Raw genomic sequence first — 27,443 nt, 5'->3', positions numbered from 1 at the left:
CTGAGGATTGCGCACAATGTGTCACGTTTGTAGTCGAAGCAGAGAGATGAGGAGGGCACATGTCTCGCGCTTCGGCCGCCCAAAGTTCAAGCTCTCGTGCCTCGAGAGCTTGCTTATCCTGGACCAGACATTCCCGGTCCTTCAGGATGGCCACATGAGATACATCGAAGGCGATGATGTCCTTAGGGGTGTTGCCTTCCACATGTTTGTGCAAGATTGTGTTGTCATCCTCCATTTGTGCCGGCGCGTCGGTGGCAAATGCACCATTGTTCGCCATGTACACAATTGCCATGGAGGCAGAGATGTACAAGCTCTCGTACCCACCGGACTTGAAAAATCATGTGTGGCAAAATGTAATCACGGTAAACCATGCCAACAAGCTAAGGGGCAACCTTGTTGGAAAATGCAAGTATCATGGGATGCACGAGGCCAATCTTCACTCGCTGATAGAGAGTGGATAACTATAAGCACATGACTCACAAGTGATATGCAGCGAAGTACATGCTACTTGTGTGTGTTACAGTGATCATGAGAAGTGCCGCCAAGGCCCACCACTGGCGTCGAAATGCAGCATGCTGAAACACACAAACTAACGGGCCTAAGCTAGCCGCTTGTGATCAGATATGTCTCGCCTAAACCATCACTACGACGCATGCTTGCCCCACGATAGGCGCCAACTGTTGCGGGGATTTCACGGCAATACTTGTGATTTGGGGATTTTGTTTAGGAAAGGCACACGTGGAAGCTCTAAGTAAGGGATTTCACATATTGGAGATTATAGCTAGATTCGGACCCTCTGTTCTAGCGGTAATGCCTTACTCCTGCTTCGATTTTCTCTCTCTTGTGTGAGTCGAGCGATTACAAATGATTTTTCTAACTTATAGACTTGAGTGAACATGTTTATGTCTCGCATCCTTTCACCTTATATACTATGGTGAGAAGGTGGAGTTACAAGGTCTGTTAAGAGTTAGGATGTAATAACAACCATAGTAATGGTAGTACCGATGGAATTACGACGTTACCATAAGAGTCGTCTTGATGAGGCTGCACATAACATGCGTTGATTGAGCATGTATTTGTCCACTTCAAATGGACGATGTGGTGTTTAGTCAGATGGCTTCCATGATGTTCAGCCAAATGGGCTTTAAAGGTCCGGTCCAGCCGACTGGTGTGAGTGCATATGATGACCAAGGTCGTTGGTCCTATTGGGCCGAGTCCTTGTGATGGCCTATCATAAGAGAAACCCCTAAAAAGAATATGTAGTTGAGACCTCCTAATCGGCGCCTTCCACGACTGTTAGCGGTCCTCGCGCTCACGCACAAGCAAATATGGGCAGGCCCATCAGGCGCGCTAGCGAAGTCTCACCCAAGGTACACCTATTTCGTTAGGTGCATGGTTGACCAGTCAACTGTTCACTTTTAGGGGAAAATGCAAAAACATCCAAAAATGGCAAAAAAGGAAATGAACTTAATGGATTTAAAAAAAGTTCACAATTTCAAAAAGGTTCACGAATTCAAACAAAGTTCACAATTTAAAAAAAATACGATTTTGAAAAATGAGGATTTGGAAAAAGTTAATCCATTTTGAAAAACAATCATGAATTTTGAAAAAGTTTGCGAATTGGAAAAAAATCATTGGTTTGAAAATAACTTCACCGATTTAAAATAATTTGTGGATTTTGGAAAAAAAATCACACATTTGCATAAAGTGGACCAATTTTGAAAAAATCACTAGCTTAAAAGATCGTAAGTTTGGAAAAGGTTTGTGAATTTGAATGTATTCATGCATTTGAAAAAAAATTCGTGGGGTTCAAAAAAGTTGAAGAAATTTAGAAAATTATGATGTCTGAAAAAACGTTAATGAATTTGAAGAAACTTGACACGTATTAAAAAATAAAACGAAAAAGAAAAAGGAACAAAAAAACGCACTACAGGTCCTAAATGGGCCGGCCCGTCAGCCTTTGCCAGATGGTTAGTGAAATACACGGTAACTAGCACTTAAGGCGTGGAATAGGACCTTAATATGTAAATGCCAATTGTGTATTCATTTCGAGGTAATATAAAATGCATTTGGATAAAGTGCATTGATTTTGAAAAAATTGTAATCTGGAAAATGTTTGTGAATGTGAATGTATTCATGCATTTGAAAAAGTTCATGAATTTTTAAAAAAACATGATGCCTGAGAAAAGGTTAGTGAATTTGAATCGTGAATTTCAAGGAAGTTTTTGAATTTCAGAAAAACTTTACGTGTATAAAAAAATAAAAGGAAAAAATAAAAAGAAAGAAAGAAAAACTCCAGAAGAAAACAACTACAGGTCCTCAATGGCCCGGTCTGCCTGCATGGGCCGCCTCGTTAGTGAAATACACTGTAACTGGCGCTTAAGGCGCGGAATAGGATCTGGGTGTGTAGATGCCGATTGTGTATTCATTTCGTGGTAATGTGAAATTCATCCGCCTTCGAAAAAATAAATAAGCAGATCCTATAACACAAAATGAAACGCCGTTTACGGGGTCGGTGCGCCGTTAAGCGGCGGGGGAAGGAGGCGCATACTGGTATAGCCATGGGGGGATGCGCAGCACGATATGGATACATACATTTATGGCAGCGCCGCGCGGCGGGCATGGCGTGTGGAGACTGTGGACTGTTGGTGCATGGCATGGCACGGATGCAGTCAAGTGGAGTGGAGTGGAGTCACACACGGACACACAGCCCTCGACCGACCGACGCCAGCCGTCGCTGTCGACCGTAGCGTTACTACTCCAGCGTGCGCGTCAGGCCCAGCCAGTGACCGCATTCAACCTACCTACTCATTGATTACACATGCATGCATGCATGCATGGCCTCGTCCCTACCAACCGGCATAGCCACTGGCGCCGTTGGGTCCCGTCCCGTCCCGAGCGGGAGCGGAGCGGGGACCTTTGTTCGTTTGCGTTTTCTGACTTTCTCTCTCGCTGCATCTGCATGCTTTGACATTTGCCGCGACCAACGGACGATGGTGACGCCGATGGAGCTCGATCCATCTTTGCTTTGCTTGTGCAGGGAGTGGATGGAGTTTGACTCGCCTACTCCGGCCATCGCCTCACCTGCATATCTCATATCTACTGTCATAATGTGAGTACAACAGGACAACGATGCATGCATGCGCAACCACCCCCGCGTGTACGTCATCGACCGGGTCAGTTTTTCGTTGAACGTGAGCATCGGTCGCTGCCTTCTCTTTTCAACAGTGCAAGCAAAGCACCGGATGCCAGGCCCGACCAACGAGAGGTATTTTTTAAAGCAGACCAATGAGAGTTTTTTTTTTGAGAAATCCCGCCACATTTTTCATCAATAAGAATGTTCATAGGTACACGTGATGGGTCATGTAGAGAGCCCAACCAGATATGTCTACCTAAGCCTAAGTTATAGGCAAATTTGACGAAATTATAAGCTTCAAACAATTTGTACGCTCATGGACAAAAGAAGATGAAGTAAAAGCTATTGCTACGATCTATTATTTTCACGTATTACTGCTGAGTGAGGACCTCATGTCCCAAAATTTATATTGTTCACCACTCCTAGACAATCCGATGCCACCTCCAGTCTTTGAGAATTCAGATCCTTCGCTAGTGTCAGCGCTTCCCTGCATGCAGAAGTTTCCAGCATTGTCGGATCAGTGGTACCTCGAACCACCACAACCGAAGATCCTAAGTACACCCCCGTGTGGTCTTGGCAGATAGCCGCCACTGCACCACCGTGCCGATTACGAGCTAATGCCCCATCCACATTCATCTTCATTACCCCCTCCGGCGGAGGTAACCACCGTTGTGATAACTACTGGGTCACCTGGCTTTGCGAGCTGACCCACTTCATTGATGTATGTGCTCAAAAAAAATGAGGTCTGTTGTGGTGACTGGAATATACCTTCATATATTGCCGGTCTCCTTGCATACCATATAGACCAAAGAGTCACCACCATTATTGTGAACGTACTATGATCAAGATTCACGTTCAAATCAAACAACCAATTCTTCGCTCTTGGTTCCACATTCTCTGCCATTTTTGACACTAACACCAACGAGAGGTTGTTGCCTCTGTTTCCTCCTGGCTCTGTACCAACAAAATTTCGAGTAACCCAACTCTCAGAAGTGTTTGACAAAAAACTACCACTTTAGGGATTTTTGTCCCCAGAACTATCACTTTTTAAAAAGTGACTGAAAACTACCAGAAGTTGCTAATTTTGTGACTAAAAACTACCAAGTTAGCCTGGTGACCGTTAGCCGTTAGGCAACCCGTCACCCTGATAGGTGGGCTGGTCTTGTCGGAAACGCATTTAAATCGCTTGAAACGGTCACTAGGCTGACTTGGTAGTTTTTAGTCAGAAAATTAGCAACTTCTGGTAGTTTTCGGCCACTTTTTAAAAAATGATAGTTTTCGGTCACTTTTTAAAAAATGGTAGTTATAGGGTACAAAAACCCCTAAAGTGGTAGTTTATTATAAACACTCCAACTCTCGGCCTTTCTCGCCTATCTTTTGAGAAATTTTCTGACTAGAACGTCATCTACGTTTTAGTCAGAAAATTAGGAATTTATGGTAGTTTTCGGTCACTTTAAAAAAAGATAGTTCTAGGGGGCAAAAAACCCTAAGGCCTTGTTTGGCACACTGTGCTCGGGGAGGCTTTTAGAGGATTTTCTCTCTTGGGCTCAAAAGCCCCTAAAATCCGCAAGCCTGTATTTGGTGTAAAGAGCTTATGTCGGGCCGGCCTCAAAATTCCCTTTCAATCCGCCCTATTCCACGCGGTTTCCACGCATCAAGGGTTGCCTCGCAGCTTGGCCCTTGCTCGCTCGACGTGAGGCGTCCGTAAGAAAGACCCGCCGCTAGCCACCTACACGCCGGTGTCTCCTACCATCCACAAGGAGACCGAACCGCCAAAAGGCTTCTAGGGTATGCCATCACCCCCACCTCCCCTCCCCTCTCGTACCCTTCCCTATGGTTTCTTCTCTCCCCATCATGGTTGTGACCAAACAAGTAAATTTTAGAGAAAGAGGATTCGGGCTGGAAGAGGTTGGGGAAGAGCGGGGATTTCAGGGGATTTGGTGCAGGGGAGGGATTCACCAAATCCCTAATAATCCCCAGCCCTTTTGGGGGTTTGAAAACCCATTGTGCCAAACAAGGCCTAAAGTGGTAGTTTATTGTGAACACTCCAACTCTCGGCCTTTCTGGCCTATCTTTTCTTTTTTACATTTTTTTTTGAGAAATTTTCTTCTTTACATCGGCCTTCGTCATCTACGTTTACACTTGAGAGCCCAGCTGGTCCAGTCTCTCCTCTTACAGCCTCTCAAAAGGGCCTTCCGAGGATACGCGGGCCTCATACGCGTACACTGATCTTTTTATTCGGGACTCGTACACTGACCTCAAAAACAGAAAACAGCAAGCACGTACAGTAGTACGTTGGCAGTACGCCATGTGTACGCAGACCATTTACTTAATCACTGATGTAAACACTGTTGCCAGCAGCGCGGTCGTGTAGCAGCTAGTGTGCGTAGTACTACAACCCAGATCCATCCATGTATGAAACGACAAAGACCGACAATCATAGTACAGCTAGTAGTGTCATATACTGTAGTAATCATCAAATAAGCTACTACTCCAGTGATTAAGTAGCACTTCAAATTAAGGAGTATAGATGGCTAGCTAGCATACCAGTACAAATCAAGCACAACCACTTCTTCCTGGATGGAGCGCCCGTGCCTGATCTCAAAGGAAGGAAGGTGCTAGCTAGTGGCACAAAATGAAATTTCAGTGGCACCCATTCTTCTTCCTTGTCAGGAAGTCAACCAACGTGATACTGGGTGGATCGCCCGTGCCTGGTTTCTTCCTGATCGTCGTCGTCTTCCACAGCCTGTCCTCGCCGTACTCTCTCACGGTGCTGCTCCTGCCACATTGTAGAACTGCAGGCACACAAATTAACTTCTTATTTTAGATTGATGATTGATACAAGTAGGCTAGCCTTCAAAATCGATCGACGCTACGTAGTACTCCAAATTATGAAGTGGCGACTGTCCAAATTATGAAGTCTTGAATTTTACACGGCTTTCGTCAGATGTTTTTAGTTACCTCGCACACGCCGTGTAGGAGCAGCCTCTGGAATGGGTCCTGGACATCGAGTGCAAGCAAGTCCCTCGTGTCTTGGATGAAGGCCCTCACTCGTTCCTGCCAAATTGAATCCGAGACACTTTACTGTTAACCTCCCCGCAAAAAAAAACCTATACTAAACAACCATGGAATCAACACTGACACTGAAATATGCACATGGCTTCCAGTTTTTTCATATAGACATGCGCACATCCGCACATGGCTTCCAGTTGGATAACTACTGTAATTTACTCCAATTGGGTAACTACTGCAGTTACTTTGGGTGACATTGCTGAAAGATTTCAGAGTTTTCAAAGGACACTAGCTACATGTGTTGTACTACTATCTTCCTAAGCATGGTCACACACAGAGCTGAAAATGCATTGTACGTACTATATATTTGGTTGAGAAAACAGAAAACATAGGTTCAGTAGAAGACACAAGACGGTACACATACTTCGTACATCCGAAGCAGGTCAGGCAGGAAGTTCCTCTTGATAACTTCTCTTGTCTGGCGACCGATACGGTGCCAAGCGTTCAGCGCAATCTCCTCGTCTTCGTCCAGACGACTGTTCTTCCGATCCGCGCATGATTGTCTCATGTGAAATTGCAACAAGTTTGCCTAGACACCATTAAAATTTGTCAACTGTAAATGACCCATGAAGATAAGACACACATCTTAGTACTATAATTTATCTCTGCATCCATGCATCTGGGCCTGGTATATACTGTATTCTACTCCAGTATATGGCGGCATACCTGAACATCCATGTCGATGGTCCTGAAGACATCCCATGCAGCAGCAGAACTTGTCATGCAGAATGCAGACAGGGGCAGCTCCTCACCTACATAACAAGCGCGCATGCGCATGCACATGATCGATCAGAATATACATAGTACTAGAATTGAGCTGTGAGGTCGGCTATGGACCAGAATTTATTTGTTTGACTGACTGATGGATTACCCCATGGTGGCGGAGCGAAGAGGCCTTTGATCTCGTCGGCGCCAAGACGGGGGACCAGCTCCAGCAGCAGCCGGTCGTTGAGCCACCGGCACGATCTCCTGTTGCTAACCTGCACATTATTCATATACGGTGCGTTTTGGCATTTGTTAATAAGCAGCATATTCCTGACGCACACGAATCAATCAACTGCAACTGTATGTAAATACTGCATGAGTGTTAACTCCATCGAGTTGTTACTTTTGCTCCAATTACGTTCACGCGCCATCGAGTTTTGACATTGTTAACTTAACAAACCATGTACGTACCTTGGTGGCGCCAATGTGGTCTTCCAGGGCCTGGATCTTGCTTTCGATCGTCGTCTGTCCAGTGAAGGGGGAAGAGCCGAACTGCTCCTTCTCCCTCCGCAGCAGGCCCGCAGTCGCCATGGATTCTTGGCACGAACTCTCTCCCCCTCCCCCTCCCTCTCTCCCTCCCCCTCCCCCTCCCTCCCTCCCTCCCTCCCTCCCTCTCTCTCTCTCTCTCCGGCGAGAAGGAAGGGCTTGGGTGGCCGGAGACGGAGACGGCGGGACAGAGCGGGCGCAGCGAGTAGTGTGGTGCGACCGGTCCCTTATATGCGCACGTTTGGTTTGGTAGATTGAGGGCCACGGAACCGGCACGAAAGCCTACAAGGAGAGGTCGATTGAGGACCACGGAAACGGCACGGATACGTACTGGGCCCGCCTATGAATTCATAACAGAAGGATGATACCAAAGCAACTAGTTAACTAGCGTTTTTTCGCGAGTCTCCCAACGATCAGCCTCACTTGACGCGCTTTCAGTCATTCGTCACGTGTTGCGCTCTGGACACTCTCTCTAAATTTTATTTTATTTTTATTTTTCTGCACGCGTTTTCGGCTTTTTCAACGTTTTTTTTTACTTTTTGGTTTTTCACTAGTCTTCCTTAGCTTTTTAATCAAAAAAATTTTAGAAAAAAAATATTTTGCGCGAAAAAATGCGTTTTCTTTTTCTTTTCTTTCATGAGAGTCACGGTTTTGCTTACGCGAGAGGCACGGGTGTGATTTCGCGAGAGTCACGGTCGTGCCTCTCGAAAACGAAAAAAACGTGTTTTTTATTTATTTTTTCTTTCGCGAGAGTCACGATTTTGCTTTCGCGAGAAGCATGGTTGTGCCTCTCGGAAAGGGAAAAAATGTGTTTTCTATTTTTTTCTTTCGCGAGAGCTACGGTTTTACTTTCGAAAGAGTCACGGTTGTGCTTTCACGAGAGTCACGGCCGTGCCTCCTCGGAAACGGGAAAAAAACGTGTTTTCTCTTCTTCTTTTTTTCGCGAGAGTCACGGTTTTATTTCCCGCGGGAGGCATGGTTGTGATTTCGTGAGAGGCATGGGCGTGCCTTTTCGGAAAGGAAAAAACCCATGCTCCCGGTTTGGGTTTTTCGTGACTCTCGTGAAAGAAAAAAACAGAAAACACGTTTTGTTTTTCCCTTTCCCAGAGGCACGGCCGTGACTCTCGCGAAAGCACAACTGTGCCTCTCGCTGAAGCAAAACCGTGACTCTCGCGAAAGAAAAAATACAGACAACACGTTTTTTTTCGTTTCCGAAAGACACGGTCGTGACTCTCGCTAAAGCACAACCGTGCCTCTCAGAAAACGTATTTTTCGCGAAAAAAAATTTCTGAATTTTTTTGATCGAAAAGCTAAAGAAGACCGGGGGAAAATCAAAACGTTGAAAAAAAACCCGTTTAAAAAGTCAAAAACGTGTGCGAAAAAATAAAAAAAATAAAATCCGGAGGGAGCGTCCAAAACGCGACACGTGGCGAATGGCTGAGAGCGTCAAGTGATGCTGATCGTTACGAGACTCTCGAAGGAGCGCTCGTTAATTAGTTGCTCCCGAAAATATCAGAGAAGGATGATAACGAAGAAAAATTGTGCTAGGCCTTCTTTACGGCAAATCCTTTTTTCTCTTGTAATGCGCGGAATATAGAGTGAGCAAATGCGCATGCCCACAGGCACCTAAGCCTGGCCCGGTTAGGAGGGTGATTCCTATATAAGGCTGGCATTTCCTATTTAACGCCACATGCGCCTGTTTTAGTTCTTTTCGCAAACCGGCGCCTGCAGCACTCCCGCGATGGGCCGGCCCAATTTCTTCTCTGTGTTTTAATTCCGCAAAAAGAATGACACGCTCTTGTGGTGATTCGAACACGCGCGCCTCTGACGAAGTTTTTGTTGGAGTAACCTCGGCGCCATCCTAGCGGGATCTGTACAATGAGAACTTTCTCTTTTATTTGTTATATATTCTCCCGCTTAGCCAGTTTCCTCCCTTTTTATTTTTTATTTTTTCATTTTTCGTTTTCCTTTTTTCCTTTTCCGTTTTCTGTTTTCTTTTTCATCCTGATTCATTGAATTGTTTGTAAATATGTGAATTTTTTTTTGAAATTTTATGAAATTTTTTCAAATTTGTGCATTTTTTCCCAAATTGGTGAATTTTTTTTCAAATTCGGTGAATTTTTTTGAAAACCGATGAACTTTTTATCAATTTTGATGAACTTTTTTTCAAAATCATTGACTTTTTAAAAATTAGATGAACTAGTTTTCAAATTCAATGAACTTTTTTCAAAATTAATAAACTTTTTTTCAAAGAACCAAAAGTTTACGTTTAAATTCAATGAACTTTTTCGAATTTTTGGTGAACTATTTTTTCATTATTGATGAACTTTTTTCAAAATCATTGAACTTCTATTGAATTCGAATCAAAGCCGGATGGATGAAGTGGCGCCAAACTTCTGGCATTCTCTATGACAAGAGAGTGCCATAAAAGCTAAAAGGCAAGTTCTACAGGACGGCGGTTCGACCCGCAATGTTGTATGGCGCGGAGTGTTGGCCGACTAAAAGGCGTCATGTTCAACAATTAGGTGTGGCGGAGATGCGTATGTTGAGATGGATGTGTGGCCACACGAGGAAGGACCGAGTCTGAAATGATGATACACGAGATAGAGTTGGGGTAGCACCAATTGAGGAGAAGCTTGTCCAACATTGTCTGAGATGGTTTGGGCATATTCAGTGCAGGCCTCCAGAAGCTCCAATGCATAGCGGACGGCTAAAGCGTGCGGAGAATGTCAAGAGAGGGCGGGGTAGACCGAATTTGATATGGGAGGAGTCCGTTAAGACAGACCTAAAAGATTGGAGTATCACCAAAGCTATGGACAGGGGTGCGTGGAAGCTTGCTATCCATGTGCCAGAGCCATGAGTTGGTTGCGAGATCTTATGGATTTCACCTCTAGCCTACCCCAACTTGTTTGGGACTAAAGACTTTGTTGTTGTTGTTGTTGTTATTGAACTTCTATTGAATAGGGCAAAGTATTTTTGCATGTTCATAAACTTTTTTCGAAATCTGTGATATTTCAGTTTTTTTAAAGGAAATCATGTAACATCGGCTTTAATAGTTTTTAAACATTTTGTGTTGCAATTAATCACTTCTATCCGCATGTCCGAGTGGTTAGCCGAACGCAGTACGTTGTGTGGGTCGTGAGTTCGATTCCCCGCAGTGGCGCTATTTTCATGATAGGGTTTCGCGCTTTTTTGTGTGGTGCCCGTTCGTGGGGGGGCCACCCCGCGCTGTAGCGAGCGCCGCATCTCCTAATCGGCGCTGCAGAGCTCCCTATGAGGCTTGTTAGTGTCAAATCTTCGCAGCTTCGCTGAGAGCGAGAATCTGTCGCTTCCACTTGGGCCGACCCAAGATTTGCTTCCCTCCTGTTTCTTCCTTGCGTTATCTTTGGGAAACGGTTCCGGTTTTGGGAATCTTCTGGAAGGTTCCTGCATTAGTTTTTCCTTTTTAAACCAGGTTTGTTCTCTTTTTTATTCCATTTTTTCTTTTTCTCTGCTTATTTCTTTCTTTTCTTTTCTTTTTTCTTTTTGCTGTTTTTTTTCTCTGTTTTTTATTTTGTAGTATATAAAAGGTCCATCACGTATTAAAAAATGTTCACCGTATATTAAAAAATTGTTCACCTTGTATTTAAACTTGTTCATCATATATTAAGAGATTGTTCATCGTATACTACAAAATGTTCATTGCGTATTTTGAAAACTTGTTCATCGTATATTAAGAGATTGTTCAATGTATACTACAAAATGTTCATTGTGTATTTTGAAAACTTGTTCATCGTATGTTAATAGATAGTTCAACGTATACTACAAAATTTTCATTGTGTATTTTGAAAACTTGTTCATCGTATATTAAGAGATTGTTCAGTGTGTTCTTACAAATTGTTCGGCGTATATCACATAAATGTTGAATGTACATTAAAAAATTGTTTAGACTATATAAAAAATGTTCATATTTTCATATATTTTCACATTTTTTCAAAATTATTTGTGTTTTAGAAGTTGTTTCAATTTTGAAAAAAAAATCATATTTTCATGATAGGGTTTCGCGCTTTTTTGTGCGGTGCCCGTTCGTGGGGGGGCCACCCCGCGCTGTAGCGAGCGCCGCATCTCCTAATCGGCGCTGCAGAGCTCCCTATGAGGCTTGTTAGTGTCAAATCTTCGCAGCTTCGCTGAGAGCGAGAATCTGTCGCTTCCACTTGGGCCGACCCAAGATTTGCTTCCCTCCTGTTTCTTCGTTGCGTTATCTTTGGGAAACGGTTCCGGTTTTGGGAATCTTCTGGAAGGTTTCTGCATTAGTTTTTCCTTTTTAAACCAGGTTTGTTCTCTTTTTTATTCCATTTTTTCTTTTTCTCTGCTTATTTCTTTATTTTCTTTTCTTTTTTCTTTTTGCTGTTTCTTTTCTCTGTTTTTTATTTTGTAGTATATAAAAGGTCCACCCCGCTATTTTCATGATAGGGTTTCGCGCTTTTTTGTGTGGTGCCCGTTCGTGGGGGGGCCACCCCGCGCTGTAGCGAGCGCCGCATTTCCTAATCGGCGCTGCAGAGCTCCCTATGAGGCTTGTTAGTGTCAAATCTTCGCAGCTTCGCTGAGAGCGAGAATCTGTCGCTTCCACTTGGGCCGACCCAAGATTTGCTTCCCTCCTGTTTCTTCCTTGTGTTATCTTTGGGAAACGGTTCCGGTTTTGGGAATCTTCTGGAAGGTTCCTGCATTAGTTTTTCCCTTTTAAACCAGGTTTGTTCTCTTTTTTATTCCATTTTTTCTTTTTCTCTGCTTATTTCTTTCTTTTCTTTTCTTTTTTCTTTTTGCTGTTTTTTTTCTCTGTTTTTTATTTTGTAGTATATAAAAGGTCCATCGCGTATTAAAAAATGTTCACCGTATATTAAAAAATTGTTCACCTTGTATTTAAACTTGTTCATCATATATTAAGAGATTGTTCATCGTATACTACAAAATGTTCATTGCGTATTTTGAAAACTTGTTCATCGTATATTAAGAGATTGTTCAATGTATACTACAAAATGTTCATTGTGTATTTTGAAAACTTGTTCATCGTATGTTAAGAGATAGTTCAACGTATACTACAAAATTTTCATTGTGTATTTTGAAAACTTGTTCATCGTATATTAAGAGATTGTTCAGTGTGTTCTTACAAATTGTTCGGCGTATATCACATAAATGTTGAATGTACATTAAAAAATTGTTTAGACTATATAAAAAATGTTCATATTTTCATATTTTTTCACATTTTTTCAAAATTGTTTGTGTTTTAGAAGTTGTTTCAATTTTGAAAAAAAAAATCATATTTTCATGATAGGGTTTCGCGCTTTTTTGTGCGGTGCCCGTTCGTGGGGGGGCCACCCCGCGCTGTAGCGAGCGCCGCATCTCCTAATCGGCGCTGCAGAGCTCCCTATGAGGCTTGTTAGTGTCAAATCTTCGCAGCTTCGCTGAGAGCGAGAATCTGTCGCTTCCACTTGGGCCGACCCAAGATTTGCTTCCCTCCTGTTTCTTCGTTGCGTTATCTTTGGGAAACGGTTCCGGTTTTGGGAATCTTCTGGAAGGTTTCTGCATTAGTTTTTCCTTTTTAAACCAGGTTTGTTCTCTTTTTTATTCCATTTTTTCTTTTTCTCTGCTTATTTCTTTATTTTCTTTTCTTTTTTCTTTTTGCTGTTTCTTTTCTCTGTTTTTTATTTTGTAGTATATAAAAGGTCCATCGCGTATTAAAAAATGTTCACCGTATATTAAAAAATTGTTCACCTTGTATATAAACTTGTTCATCATATATTAAGAGATTGTTCATCGTATACTACAAAATGTTCATTGTGTATTTTGAAAACTTGTTCATAGTATATTAAGAGATTGTTCAATGTATACTACAAAATGTTCATTGTGTATTTTGAAAACTTGTTCATCGTATATTAAGAGATAGTTCAACGTATACTACAAAATTTTCATTGTGTATTTTGAAAACTTGTTCATCGTATATTAAGAGATTGTTCAGTGTGTTCTTACAAATTGTTCGGCGTATATCACATAAATGTTGAATGTACATTAAAAAATTGTTTAGACTATAAAAAATGTTCATATTTTCATATTTTTTCACATTTTTTCAAAATTGTTTGTGTTTTAGAAGTTGTTTCAATTTTGAAAAAAAAAATCATATTTTTAAAGAAATTTGTTCACGCGAGGGGTCCGCCTCTGTTGCTATTACTTAAACATTTGCGCTGCGTTTTTGCTAAGCAGAGTGGCTAGCTCGACCGGTTGCCAACTGTAGTTCGTGGCGTGTGGTCGGGGTTCGAGTCCAGACCCCTGCTTAATTCTCGCGAGTTTTTACATTCAGCGCCTGCAAATGGGGCGGCCCTGTTTTGCGCGCTCTTCAACGAAGGCTCTTCTGTTTGCCGCTCGCGGGCGTCCAATAGGACCTCTCGGTTAGGAAGTGACAACGGAGAGGAGAGGGATGGACCGAAGGCGCGGAGATGGATGTGGAGGAAAGCATTAGGACTGAGCCGCCGTCGACGAGATGATCAACATGAGAAGGACATGATAGAACTGCTGCAAAATTGGTGACCAGTGATACTTCTTAAGCTTGCGTTGATTTTTCCCTTGAAGAGGAAAGGATGATGCAGCAGAGTAGAGATAAGTATTTCCCTCAGTTAAGAACCAAGGTATCAATCCAGTAGGAGGCATAAGCAAGTCTCCATGCACCTGCACAAACTAATAAATACTTACACTCAACGCCAAAAAGGGGTCGTCAATCCTTTCACAGTCTCGAACAAGAATGAGATCTAATAGAGATAGGTATAAAAGATTACTAAAACGTAAAATAAACTAAAACAACTAAATTGCAACAAAATATTTTTTGAGTTTTTTGGTTTATAGATATGAAAATATATGATGGAAAATAGACCTGGGGGTTTCACTAGAGGCTTCTCTCTTGAAGATAGTATATGGTGGGTGAACAAATTACTATTGAGCAATTGATAGAAAAACGCAAAGTTGTGACGATATCTAAGACAATGATCATGAATATAGGCATCACGTCCGTAACAAGTAGACCGAAACGATTTTACATCTACTACCATTACTCCACACATCGACCGCTATCCAGCATGCATCTAGAGTATTAAGTTCATAAGAACAGAGCAACGCTTTAAGTAAGATGGCATGATGTAGAGGGATAAACTCAAGCAATATGATGAAAACTCCATCTTTTTATCCTTGATGGCAACAATACAATACGTGTCTCGCTACCCCTTCTGTCACTGGGTGAGGACACCACAATATTGAACCCAAAACTAAGCATCTCTTTCATTGCAAGAAAAAACAATCTAGTTGGCCAAACCAAACCGATAATTTGAAAAGAAATACAAAGATATTTTAATCATGCATAAAAGAGTTCAGAGAAGACTCAGATAAAATTCATAGATAATCTGATTATAAATCCACAATTCATCGGATCTCAACAAACACACCGCAAAAAAGTATTACATCGAATAGATCTCCAAGAACATCAAGGAAAACATTGTACTGAAGATCAAAGAGAGATAAGAAGCCATCTAGCTACTAGCTATGGACCCATAGGTATGTGGTAAACTACTCACGCATCATCGGAAGGGCAGCAAGGTTGATGTAGAGGCCCTCCGTGACCGAATCCCTCTCCGGCAGGGTGCCGGAAAAGGCCCAAGATGGGATCTCACGGGAACGGAGGCTTGCGGCGGCGAAAAAGTATTTTGGTGGACGCTTCTGGTGGTTTGGGAATATTTGGAAATTTATAGAGCAAGAATTAGGGTTAGGAGACCTCCGAGGGGCCCATAAGCCCTCAAGGTGCCCCGAGGGGCACGCCTAGAAGGCTTGTGGCCTCCTCGGCCATCGTCTGACCCCCCCTCTCCAAGCTCCGTGTTTGTCTTCTGGTCCAAGTAAAATCATCGTCAAGTTTTATTTCATCTGGACTGCGTTTGATATTCCTTTTTTGTAAAATTCAAAAATAAGAAAAAAACAGAAACTGGCACTGGGCTCTAGGTTAATAAGTTAGTCTCTAAAATAATATAAAATAGCATATTAATGCATATAAAACATTTAAAATAGATAATATAATAGCATGGAACAATAAAAAGTTATAGATACGTTGAAGACGTATCAAGCATCCCCAAACTTAATTCCTACTCGTCCTCACGTAGGTAAATCACTGGTACGCGTCGGTACTATACAAACAATTTTTATCCCCTTTCCACGCGGCATTTGAAACCGTCACCTAGTGAGTGTGGGCGATAGGGGGGGGTCCTTCCCACACGACCCAGAAACCGTCGGGGATAGGCCCTCCTGGCACACACGCTCGGCAAAATGAGGTCGTGTACGATCGGCGAGCGCTCAAATACGGAAATACGTACAATAGAGCTAAAAAATACAATTATACATGCGAAATTGTTTCCGGTCGCAAGTACATCCCACACAGTCAGTCCCCGCTAAACATTTCCGTTCGTATGCACATCCCACACAGTCGCTCCAAGGAAAACATTTTCGTTCACAGGTGCATCACGGACAATTTTTCCCGTTAAATCGTTTGTGATAGCGTTGCCGTTGCACACGATATTGATAATTTTATCGTTTGCGTTATTGAATGCATCACAAACGGTCCGTAGAAGAAATTGTGTGGCAAAGGCTGTCCATCACACACAGTTTTCATGTGGTAAACGTTTGCGCAAGGTGGCCTAACGCAAAAAGTTTTCAAGAGAAAGTCGTGTGTGATTGTTCAGTGATCCAACCCGGTTTATTCCTAAAACTGTGTGCGTTGCCTGAGGTCATCGCTGAAAGGATCGAGATGGACCTAGAGGGGGGGGGATTGAATAGGTACAATTACAAATTTTAATTGTTACTTAGCAATTTTAGGCACAAGTGCGGAATATGAAAATGAGCCTAACAATTGTAAGTGTAGTACTAAGTGCTAAGCAAGATAAATAAGTAATACAAGTAAGTAGATAAACAAACACAATAGATATAAGTAAGTGCTAAGAGACAAGTAACCACAAGTAGAGAGTTAGGGTTAGGAATAACCACAACTCCGGGAGACGAGGATGTATGCCGATGTTCACTTCCTTGGAGGGAAGCTACGTCACCGTTAGAGAGGTGGATGTTACCACGAAGGCACACCAACGCCACGAAGGCTCACCCTATTCTCCCTTTGAGACAACACCACGAAGGCGTTTCTCAACCACTAGTGGTAGACCTTGGGGTGGTCTCCAAACCCGCACAAACTTTTCCGGGGGTAATCACAAAGGTCGGTTCCTCTCCGAAAGACTCCTACCTCCTAGGAGTCTCCAACCTCCAAGAGTAATAAGATCGAAGGGGAAAAGCTCAAGACTTGCTCAAATCAGGAATTCCTTTGGTGCAAAGAAGGAGAAGGAGTGGATCTATCACTTCATCGGACAACTTCTCTCGAAAGCTCTCAAATCCCTTGGGATCTAAGATTTGGTCTGGAGAGAGAGTGAAATGTGTTCTAGGGTTTGTTCAAAGTGAAATGGTCAACCCTCTCCCGTGGGGGAGAAGGGCTATATATAGTGTGAGCTCAAATATGGCCGTTGTAGTGCAAGGCAGGCCGGACATCCGGGCTAGAGGCCGGACATCCGGCCTGGCAAGCCACTTAAAGAGCAAGGCAGAAAACAAAGCAGGAAACAGAAGGGTCGGACATCTGGGGGTCAAGCCCGGACATCTGGCATAAGAGGAAGGCCCGGACATCCGGCAGGTGGCCGGACATCCGGCGCGCAGCCCAGCATAAAAACGTCCTCTGGACAGCTATGCCCGGATATCCGGCAAGGAGCCCGGACATCCGGCGAGTACTGGGAGCCCGGACATCCGGCGTAGAGGGCCGGACATCCGGCAGCAGCACTGCACAAAAGTGCATTCTGGAATGGCTAGGCCCGGATATCCGGCGAGAGGCCCGGATATCCGGGGAGCAGTCCGGACATCCGGCACGAGGCCCGGACATCCGGCACTCCCAGAGACAGAAAGATTCAAAGTAAAGAGGGGATAAAAAGAACTATGGAAAGGAGTATTTTTGACTCGAGCAAGTCTGTTACGAACCCAATCGACCCCCTCTTAATAGTGTGGGATCCTATACTCAAGGAAACAAAATGTAACATCATTTTAACACTTCATCCTTGAGAGAACCCACTTCATATGCTCTTGATCCACACACAATTTGACGAACCGGGTGTTGGAAATATGCCCTAGAGGCAATAATAAAAGGATTATTATTATATTTCCTTGTTCATGATAATTGTCTTTTATTCATGCTATAATTGTGTTATCCGGAAATCGTAATACATGTGTGAATACATAGACACCAACATGTCCCTAGTAAGCCTCTAGCTGACTAGCTCGTTGATCAACAGATAGTCATGGTTTCCTGACTATGGACATTGGATTTCATTGATAACGAGATCACATCATTAGGAGAATGATGTGATGGACAAGACCCAATCCTAAACATAACACAAGATCGTATAGTTCGTTTGCTAGAGTTTTTCCAATGTCAAGTATCTTTTCCTTAGACCATGAGATCGTGTAACTCCCGGATACCGTAGGAGTGCTTTGGGTGTACCAAACGTCACAACGTAACTGGGTGACTATAAAGGTATACTACGGGTATCTCCGAAAGTGTCTGTTGGGTTGACACGGATCAAGACTGGGATTTGTCACTCCGTATGATGGAGAGGTATCTCTGGGCCCACTCGGTAATGCATCATCATAATGAGATCAAAGTGACCAAGTGTATGGTCACGGGATCATGCATTACGGTACGAGTAAAGTGACTTGCCGGTAACGAGATTGAACGAGGTATTGGGATACCGACTTCCGAATCTTGGGCAAGTAACGTACCGATTGACAAAGGGAATTGTATACGGGGTTGCTTGAATCCTCGACATCGTGGTTCATCCGATGAGATCATCGAGGAGCATGTGGGAGCCAACATGGGTATCCAGATCCCGCTGTTGGTTATTGACCAGAGAGCCATCTCGGTCATGTCTACATGTCTCCCGAACCCGTAGGGTCTACACACTTAAGGTTCGGTGACGCTAGGGTTGTAGAGATATGAATATGCAGTAACCCGAAAGTTGTTCGGAGTCCCGGATGAGATCTCGGACGTCACGAGGAGTTCTGGAATGGTCCAGAGGTGAAGAATTATATATAGGAAGTGCAGTTTCGGCCATCGGGAGAGTTTCGGGGGTCACCGGTATTGTACCGGGACCACCGGAAGGGTCCCGGGGGGTCCACCGGGTGGGGCCACCCATCCCGGAGGGCCCCATGGGCTAAGTGGGGAGGGGAACCAGCCCATAGTGGGCTGGTGCGCCCCCCTTGGCCCACCCCATGTGCCTAGGGTTGGGAACCCTAGGGTGGGGGGGCGCCCCACCTGGCTTGGGGGGCACTCCACCCCTTGGCCGCCGCCCCCCTAGGAGATCCCATCTCCTAGGGCCAGCGCACCCCCTAGGGGGCCTATATAAAGGGGGGGGGGGAAGGGAGGGGCAGCCGCACCCCTTGACTCTCGGCGCCTCCCTCTCCCCTGCTACACCTCTCCCTCTCGCAGAAGAACGGCGAAGCCCTGCTGCGGTGACTGCTGCATCCACCACCACGCCGTCGTGCTGCTGGATCTTCATCAACCTCTCCTTCCCCCTTGCTGGATCAATAAGGAGGAGACATCACGTTGACCGTACGTGTGTTGAACGCGGAGGTGCCGTCCGTTCGGCGCTAGGATCTCCGGTGATTTGGATCACGTCGAGTATGACTCCCTCATCCCCGTTCTTTGAACGCTTCCGCGCGTGATCTACAAAGGTATGTAGATGCAATCCGATCACTCGTTGTTAGATGAACTCATAGATGAATCTTGGTGAAACCGTAGGAAAATTTTGTTTTCTGCAACGTTCCCCAACAGTGGCATCATGAGCCAGGTTTATGCGTAGTTCTCTTTGCACGAGTAGAACATAATTTGTTGTGGGCGTAGATGTTGTCAACTTTCTTGCTGCTACTAGTCTTATTTTGCTTCAGTGGTATTGTGGGATGAAGCGGCCCGGACTAACCTTACACGTACGCTTACGTGAGACCGGTTCCACCGACTGACATGCACTAGTTGTATAAGGTGGCTGGCGGGTGTCTGTCTCGCCCACTTTACTTGGAGCGGATTCGATGAAAAGGGTCCTTATGAAGGGTAAATAGAAGTTGACAAATCACGTTGTGGCTTTCACGTAGGTAAGAAAACTTTCTTTCTAGAACCCTATTGCAGCCACGTAAAACTTGCAACAACAATTAGAGGACGTCTAACTTGTTTTTGCAGCAAGTGATTTATGATGTGATATGGCCAAAGTTGTGATGAATGATGAATGATATATATGTGATGTATGAGATGTTCATGCTATTGTAATAGGAATCACGACTTGCATGTGGATGAGTATGACAACCGGCAGGAGCCATAGGAGTTGTCTTTATTTTTTGTATGACCTGCGTGTCATTGAGAAACGCCATGTAAATTACTTTACTTTATTGCTAAACGTGTTAGCCATAGTAGTAGAAGTAATAGTTGGCGAGCAACTTCATGGAGACACGATGATGGAGATCATGGTGTCATGCCGGTGACAAGATGATCATGGAGCCCCAAGATGGAGATCAAAGGAGCTATGTGATATTGGCCATATCATGTCACTATTATTTGATTGCATGTGATGTTTATCATGTTTTTGCATCTTGTTTACTTAGAAGGACGGTAGTAAATAAGATGATCCCTCATAATAATTTCAAGAAAGTGTTCCCCCTAACTGTGCACCGTTGCGACAGTTCGTTGTTTCGAAGCACCACGTGATGATCGGGTGTGATAGATTCCAACGTTCACATACAACGGGTGTAAGACAGATTTACACATGCAAAACACTTAGGTTGACTTGACAAGCCTAGCATGTACATACATGGCCTCGGAACATAGAAGACCGAAAGGTCGAGCATGAGTCGTATAGAAGATACGATCAACATGAAGATGTTCACCGATGTTGACTAGTCCGTCTCACGTGATGATCGGACACGGCCTAGTTAACTCAGATCATGTTATACTTAGATGATTGGAGGGATGTCTATCTGAGTGGGAGTTCATTATATAATTTGATTAGATGAACTTAATTATCATGAACTTAGCCTAAAATCTTTACAATATGTCTTGTAGATCAAATGGCCAACGTTGTCCTCAACTTCAACGCGTTCCTAGAGAAAACCAAGCTGAAAGACGATGGCAGCAACTATACGGACTGGGTCCGGAACCTGAGGATCATCCTCATAGCTGCCAAGAAAGATTATGTCCTAGAAGCACCGCTAGGTGACGCACCCGTCCCACAGAACCAAGACGTTATGAACGCTTGGCAGACACGTGCTGATGACTACTCCCTCGTTCAGTGCGGCATGCTTTACAGCTTAGAACCGGGGCTCCAAAAGCGTTTTGAGAGACACGGAGCATATGAGATGTTCGAAGAGCTGAAAATGGTTTTTCAAGCTCATGCCCGGGTCGGGAGATATGAAGTCTCCGACAAGTTCTTCAGCTGTAAGATGGAGGAAAATAGTTCTGTCAGTGAGCACATACTCACTATGTCTGGATTACATAACCGCTTAACTCAGCTGGGAGTTAATCTCCCGGATGACGCGGTCATTGACAGAATCCTTCAGTCGCTTCCACCAAGCTACAAGAGCTTTGTGATGAACTTCAATATGTAGGGGATGGAAAAGACCATTCCTGAAGTATTTGCAATGCTGAAATCAGCAGAGGTAGAAGTCAAAAAGGAACATCAAGTGTGGATGGTGAATAAAACCACTAAGTTCAAGAAAGGCAAGGGTAAGAAGAACTTCAAGAAGGACGGCAAGGGAGTTGCCGCGCCCGGTAAGCAAGCTGCCGGGAAGAAGCCAAAGAATGGACCCAAGCCCGAGACTGAGTGTTTTTATTGTAAGGGAAGTGGTCACTGGAAGCAGAACTGCCCCAAATACTTAGCGGACAAGAAGGCCGGCAAAACGAAAGGTATATGTGATATACATGTAATTGATGTGTACCTTACCAGTACTCGTAGTAGCTCCTGGGTATTTGATATCGGTGCAGTTGCTCACATTTGTAACTCAAAGCAGGAGCTGCGGAATAAACGGAGACTGGCGAAGGACGAGGTGACGATGCGCGTCGGGAATGGTTCCAAGGTCGATGTGATCGCTGTCGGCACGCTACCTCTACATTTACCTACGGGATTAGTTTTGAACCTCAATAATTGTTATTTAGTGCCAAGTTTGAGCATGAACATTGTATCAGGATCTCGTTTAATACGAGATGGCTACTCATTTAAATCCGAGAATAATGGTTGTTCTATTTATATGAGATATGTTTTATGGTCATGCTCCGATGGTGAATGGTTTATTCTTAATGAATCTCGAGCGTAATGCTACACATATTCATAGTGTGAATACCAAAAGATGTAAGGTTGATAACGATAGTCCCACATACTTGTGGCATTGCCGCCTTGGTCACATAGGTGTAAAACGCATGAAGAAGCTCCATGCAGATGGACTTTTAGAGTCTCTTGATTACGAATCATTTGACACGTGCGAACCATGCCTCATGGGTAAAATGACCAAGACTCCGTTCTCAGGAACAATGGAGCGAGCAACCAACTTATTGGAAATCATACATACTGATGTGTACGGTCCAACGAGTGTTGAGGCTCGCGGTGGCTATCGTTATGTTCTCACCCTCACTGATGACTTGAGTAGATATGGGTATGTCTACTTAATGAAACACAAGTCTGAGACCTTTGAAAGGTTCAATGAATTTCAGAGTGAGGTTGAGAATCAACGAGACAGGAAAATCAAGTTCCTGCGATCAGATCATGGAGAAGAATACTTGAGTCACGAATTTGGCACACACTTAAGAAAATGTGGAATAGTTTCACAACTGACGCCGCCTGGAACACCTCAGCGTAATGGTGTGTCCGAACGTCGTAATCGCACTCTATTAGATACGGTGCGATCTATGATGTCTCTTACCGATTTACTGCTATCATTTTGGGGCTATGCTTTAGAGACTGCCGCATTCACTTTAAATAGGGCACCGTCGAAATCCGTTGAGACGACACCGTATGAATTATGGTTTGGGAAGAAACCTAAGCTGTCGTTTCTAAAAGTTTGGGGATGCGATGCTTATGTCAAGAAACTTCAACCTGAAAAGCTCGAACCCAAGTCGGAAAAATGCGTCTTCATAGGATACCCTAAAGAAACTATTGGGTATACCTTCTACCTCAGATCCGAAGGCAAGATCTTTGTTGCCAAGAATGGATCCTTTCTAGAGAAGGAGTTTCTCTCGAAAGAAGTAAGTGGGAGGAAAGTAGAGCTTGATGAAGTACTGCCTCTTGAAGCAGAGAGTAGCGCAGCTCAGGAAAATGTTCCTGTGGTGCCTGCACCAATTAGAGAGGAAGTTAATGATGATGATCAAGATACTTCTGATCAAGCTCCTACTGAACTTCGAAGGTCCACAAGGACATGTTCCGCACCAGAGTGGTACGGCAACCCTGTCTTGGAAATCATGTTGTTAGACAACGGTGAACCTTCGAACTATGAAGAAGCGATGGCGGGCCCGGATTCCGACAAATGGCTGGAAGCCATGAAATCCGAGATAGGATCCATGTATGAAAACAAAGTATGGACTTTGACTGACTTGCCCGATGATCGGCGAGCCATAGAAAATAAATGGATCTTTAAGAAGAAGACAGGCCCGGATGGTAATGTGACCATCTATAAAGCTAGGCTTGTCGCTAAGGGTTATCGACAAGTTCAAGGGGTTGACTACGATGAGACATTCTCTCCCGTAGCAAAGCTGAAGTCCGTTCGAATCATGTTAGCAATTGCTGCATACTATGATTATGAGATATGGCAAATGGACATCAAAACGGCATTCCTTAACAGTTATCTTAAGGAAGAACTGTATATGATGCAGCCGGAAGGTTTTGTCGATACTAAGAATGCTGACAAGGTGTGCAAGCTCCACCGCTCGATTTATGGGCTGGTGCAAGCATCTCGGAGTTGGAACATTCACTTTGATGAGATGATCAAAGCGTTTGGGTTTATGCAGACTTATGGAGAAGCCTGCGTTTACAAGAAAGTGAGTGGGAGCTCTGTAGCATTTCTCATATTATATGTAGATGACATACTTTTGATGGGAAATGATATAGAACTCTTGGACAACATTAAGGCCTACTTGAATAAGAGTTTTTCAATGAAGGACCTTGGAGAAGCTGCTTATATATTAGGCATCAAGATCTATAGAGATAGATCAAGACGCCTCATAGGTCTTTCACAAAGCACATACCTTGATAAGATATTGAAAAAGTTCAATATGGATCAGTATAAGAAGGGGTTCTTGCCTGTGTTGCAAGGTGTGAAATTGAGCTCAGCTCAATGTCCGACCACGGCAGAAGATATGGAAGAGATGAGTGTCATCCCCTATGCCTCAGCCATAGGTTCTATTATGTATGCCATGCTGTGTACTAGACCTGATGTAAACCTTGCCGTAAGTTTGGTAGGTAGGTACCAAAGTAATCCCGGCAAGGAACACTGGACAGCGGTCAAGAATATCCTGAAGTACCTGAAAAGGACTAAGGAAATGTTTCTCGTTTATGGAGGTGACGAAGAGCTCGTCGTAAAGGGTTACGTCGACGCTAGCTTCGACACAGATCTGGATGAATCTAAGTCACAAACCGGATACGTGTATATGTTGAATGGTGGAGCAGTAAGCTGGTGCAGCTGCAAGCAGAGCGTCGTGGCGGGATCTACATGTGAAGCGGAATACATGGCAGCCTCGGAGGCAGCACATGAAGCAATTTGGGTGAAGGAGTTCATCACCGACCTAGGAGTCATACCCAATGCGTCGGGGCCAATCAAACTCTTCTGTGACAACACTGGAGCTATTGCACTTGCCAAGGAGCCTAGGTTTCACAAGAAGACCAGGCACATCAAGCGTCGCTTCAACTCCATTCGTGAAAATGTTCAAGATGGAGACATAGATATTTGTAAAGTACATACGGACCTGAATGTAGCAGATCCGTTGACTAAACCTCTCCCTAGAGCAAAACATGATCAACACCAGAATTCCATGGGTGTTCGATTCATCACAATGTAACTAGATTATTGACTCTAGTGCAAGTGGGAGACTGTTGGAAATATGCCCTAGAGGTAATAATAAAAGTATTATTATTATATTTCCTTGTTCATGATAATTGTCTTTTATTCATGCTATAATTGTGTTATCCGGAAATCGTAATACCTGTGTGAATACATAGACACCAACATGTCCCTAGTAAGCCTCTAGTTGACTAGCTCGTTGATCAATAGATAGTCATGGTTTCCTGACTATGGACATTGGATGTCATTGATAACGAGATCACATCATTAGGAGAATGATGTGATGGACAAGACCCAATCCTAAACATAACACAAGATCGTATAGTTCGTTTGCTAGAGTTTTTCCAATGTCAAGTATCTTTTCCTTAGACCATGAGATCGTGTAACTCCCGGATACCGTAGGAGTGCTTTGGGTGTACCAAACGTCACAACGTAACTGGGTGACTATAAAGGTATACTACGGGTATCTCCGAAAGTGTCTGTTGGGTTGACACGGATCAAGACTGGGATTTGTCACTCCGTATGATGGAGAGGTATCTCTGGGCCCACTCGGTAATGCATCATCATAATGAGATCAAAGTGACCAAGTGTATGGTCACGGGATCATGCATTACGGTACGAGTAAAGTGACTTGCCGGTAACGAGATTGAACGAGGTATTGGGATACCGACTTCCGAATCTCGGGCAAGTAACGTACCGATTGACAAAGGGAATTGTATACGGGGTTGCTTGAATCCTTGACATCGTGGTTCATCCGATGAGATCATCGAGGAGCATGTGGGAGCCAACATGGGTATCTAGATCCCGCTGTTGGTTATTGACCGGAGAGCCATCTCGGTCATGTCTACATGTCTCCCGAACCCGTAGGGTCTACACACTTAAGGTTCGGTGACGCTAGGGTTGTAGAGATATGAATATGCAGTAACCCGAAAGTTGTTCGGAGTCCCGGATGAGATCTCGGACGTCACGAGGAGTTCCGGAATGGTCCAGAGGTGAAGAATTATATATACGAAGTGCAGTTTTGGCCATCCGGAGAGTTTCGGGGGTCACCGGTATTGTACCGGGACCACCGGAAGGGTCCCGGGGGGTCCACCGGGTGGGGCCACCCATCCCGGAGGGCCCCATGGGCTAAGTGGGGAGGGGAACCAGCCCATAGTGGGCTGGTGCGCCCCCCTTGGCCCACCCATGCGCCTAGGGTTGGGAACTCTAGGGTGGGGGGGCGCCCCACCTGGCTTGGGGGGCACTCCACCCCTTGGCCGCCGCCCCCCTAGGAGATCCCATCTCCTAGGGCTGGCGCACCCCCTAGGGGGCCTATATAAAGGGGGGGAGGGAGGGGCAGCCGCACCCCTTGACTCTTGGCGCCTCCCTCTCCCCTGCTACACCTCTCCCTCTCGCAGAAGAACGGCGAAGCCCTGCTGCGGTGACTGCTGCATCCACCACCACGTCGTCGTGCTGCTGGATCTTCATCAACCTCTCCTTCCCCCCTTGCTGGATAAAGAAGGAGGAGATGTCACGCTGACCGTACGTGTGTTGAATGCGGAGGTGCCGTCTGTTCGGCGCTAGGATCTCCGGTGATTTGGATCACGTCGAGTACGACTCCCTCATCCCCGTTCTTTGAACGCTTCCGCGCGTGATCTACAAAGGTATGTAGATGCAATCCGATCACTTGTTGCTAGATGAACTCATAGATGAATCTTGGTGAAACCATAGGAAAATTTTGTTTTCTGCAACGTTCCCCAACACCGGGGACCAACACCTGAGATTCACTTGACAACCATTGTTAGTCCCCTACATGTAGATTGTCATTAATATCAAAACATAATATAAGGGCATGATTGCACTTTCAATCTCCCCCTTTTTGTTTGTTGATGACAATCATACATGTAGTATCATAAATGTAATAAATAATCTTAGCAATGACAATCATGAGAGCAAAAAGGATACAAAATATGTTTAGTTACAATTTGCTTTTAGCTCCCCCTCATTGTGTGCATGCGATGAGTATATTAGGATGACCAACACAAAAGTTCGCATGATAGCATATGTAACACAAAGAGATAAGAAAAAAAATGAGAGACAAGCACATATGAAAACATCATAACACATCAAATAGACTGAGAACATTTCATGGCCACACACTAACATAACATAGTCTCAGACGAACAAGCACCATAGGTAGTAACATAGACGAACAAGCACCATAGGTAGCAACATAAAGTTGAAATAACATCTCATAGCATGACCATATTACTAAGATACTACTTCTCCCCCTTTGACAACAACAAGTAAAAAGGGGCGAAGAACTAAACAGGCTCAATCACTCCTGGTGGATATCATCATCATCATCATCATCAAAGAACTCGGGGTACTCAGCACGAGATGGAAAGTCAAAAGTGGACGAGGATGGAGCTGCGGGAAGAGGTGTTGGGTAACGTAGTAATTTCAAAAAAATTCCTACGCACACGCAAGATCATGGTGATACACAACAACGAGAAGGGAGAGTGTTGTCTACGTACCCTCGTAGACCAGAAGCGGAAGCGTTATAACAACGCGGTTGATGTAGTCGTACGTCTTCACGGCCCAACCGATCAAGCACCGAAACTACGACACCTCCGAGTTTTTGCACATGTTTAGCTCGATGACGATCCTCAGACTCTGATCCAGCAAAGTGTCGGGGATGAGTTCCGTCAGCACGACGGCGTGGTGACGATCTTGATGTTCTACCGTCGCAGGGCTTCGCCTAAGCACCGCTACAATATTATCGAGGATTATGGTGGAGGGGGGCACCGCACACTGCTAAGAGATCAAT

The 27,443-nt window shown here is 44.3% G+C and overlaps 1 pseudogene across 1 annotated transcript; it reads right to left on the bottom strand.

Annotated features, from left to right (window-relative positions):
- Nucleotides 1-5,523: 5,523 nt before the first annotated feature.
- On the bottom strand, nt 5,524-7,553 carry LOC125553671 (uncharacterized; annotated as a pseudogene). The gene is made up of 6 exons (XR_015602014.1): nt 7,385-7,553; nt 7,080-7,188; nt 6,875-6,960; nt 6,573-6,737; nt 6,098-6,193; nt 5,524-5,931 (listed from the first exon to the last, which is right to left on the bottom strand). The product of XR_015602014.1 is annotated as an uncharacterized LOC125553671 (transcript).
- Nucleotides 7,554-27,443: the final 19,890 nt, after the last annotated feature.

This window comes from Triticum urartu, chromosome 4A (assembly GCF_056163025.1).
Source record: "Triticum urartu cultivar PI428250 chromosome 4A, HENAU_Tu73, whole genome shotgun sequence".
Taxonomy (NCBI): domain Eukaryota; kingdom Viridiplantae; phylum Streptophyta; class Magnoliopsida; order Poales; family Poaceae; genus Triticum; species Triticum urartu.
Note: the sequence above shows the minus strand (reverse complement) of the source record. Positions and strands in the feature narration are given on the sequence as shown.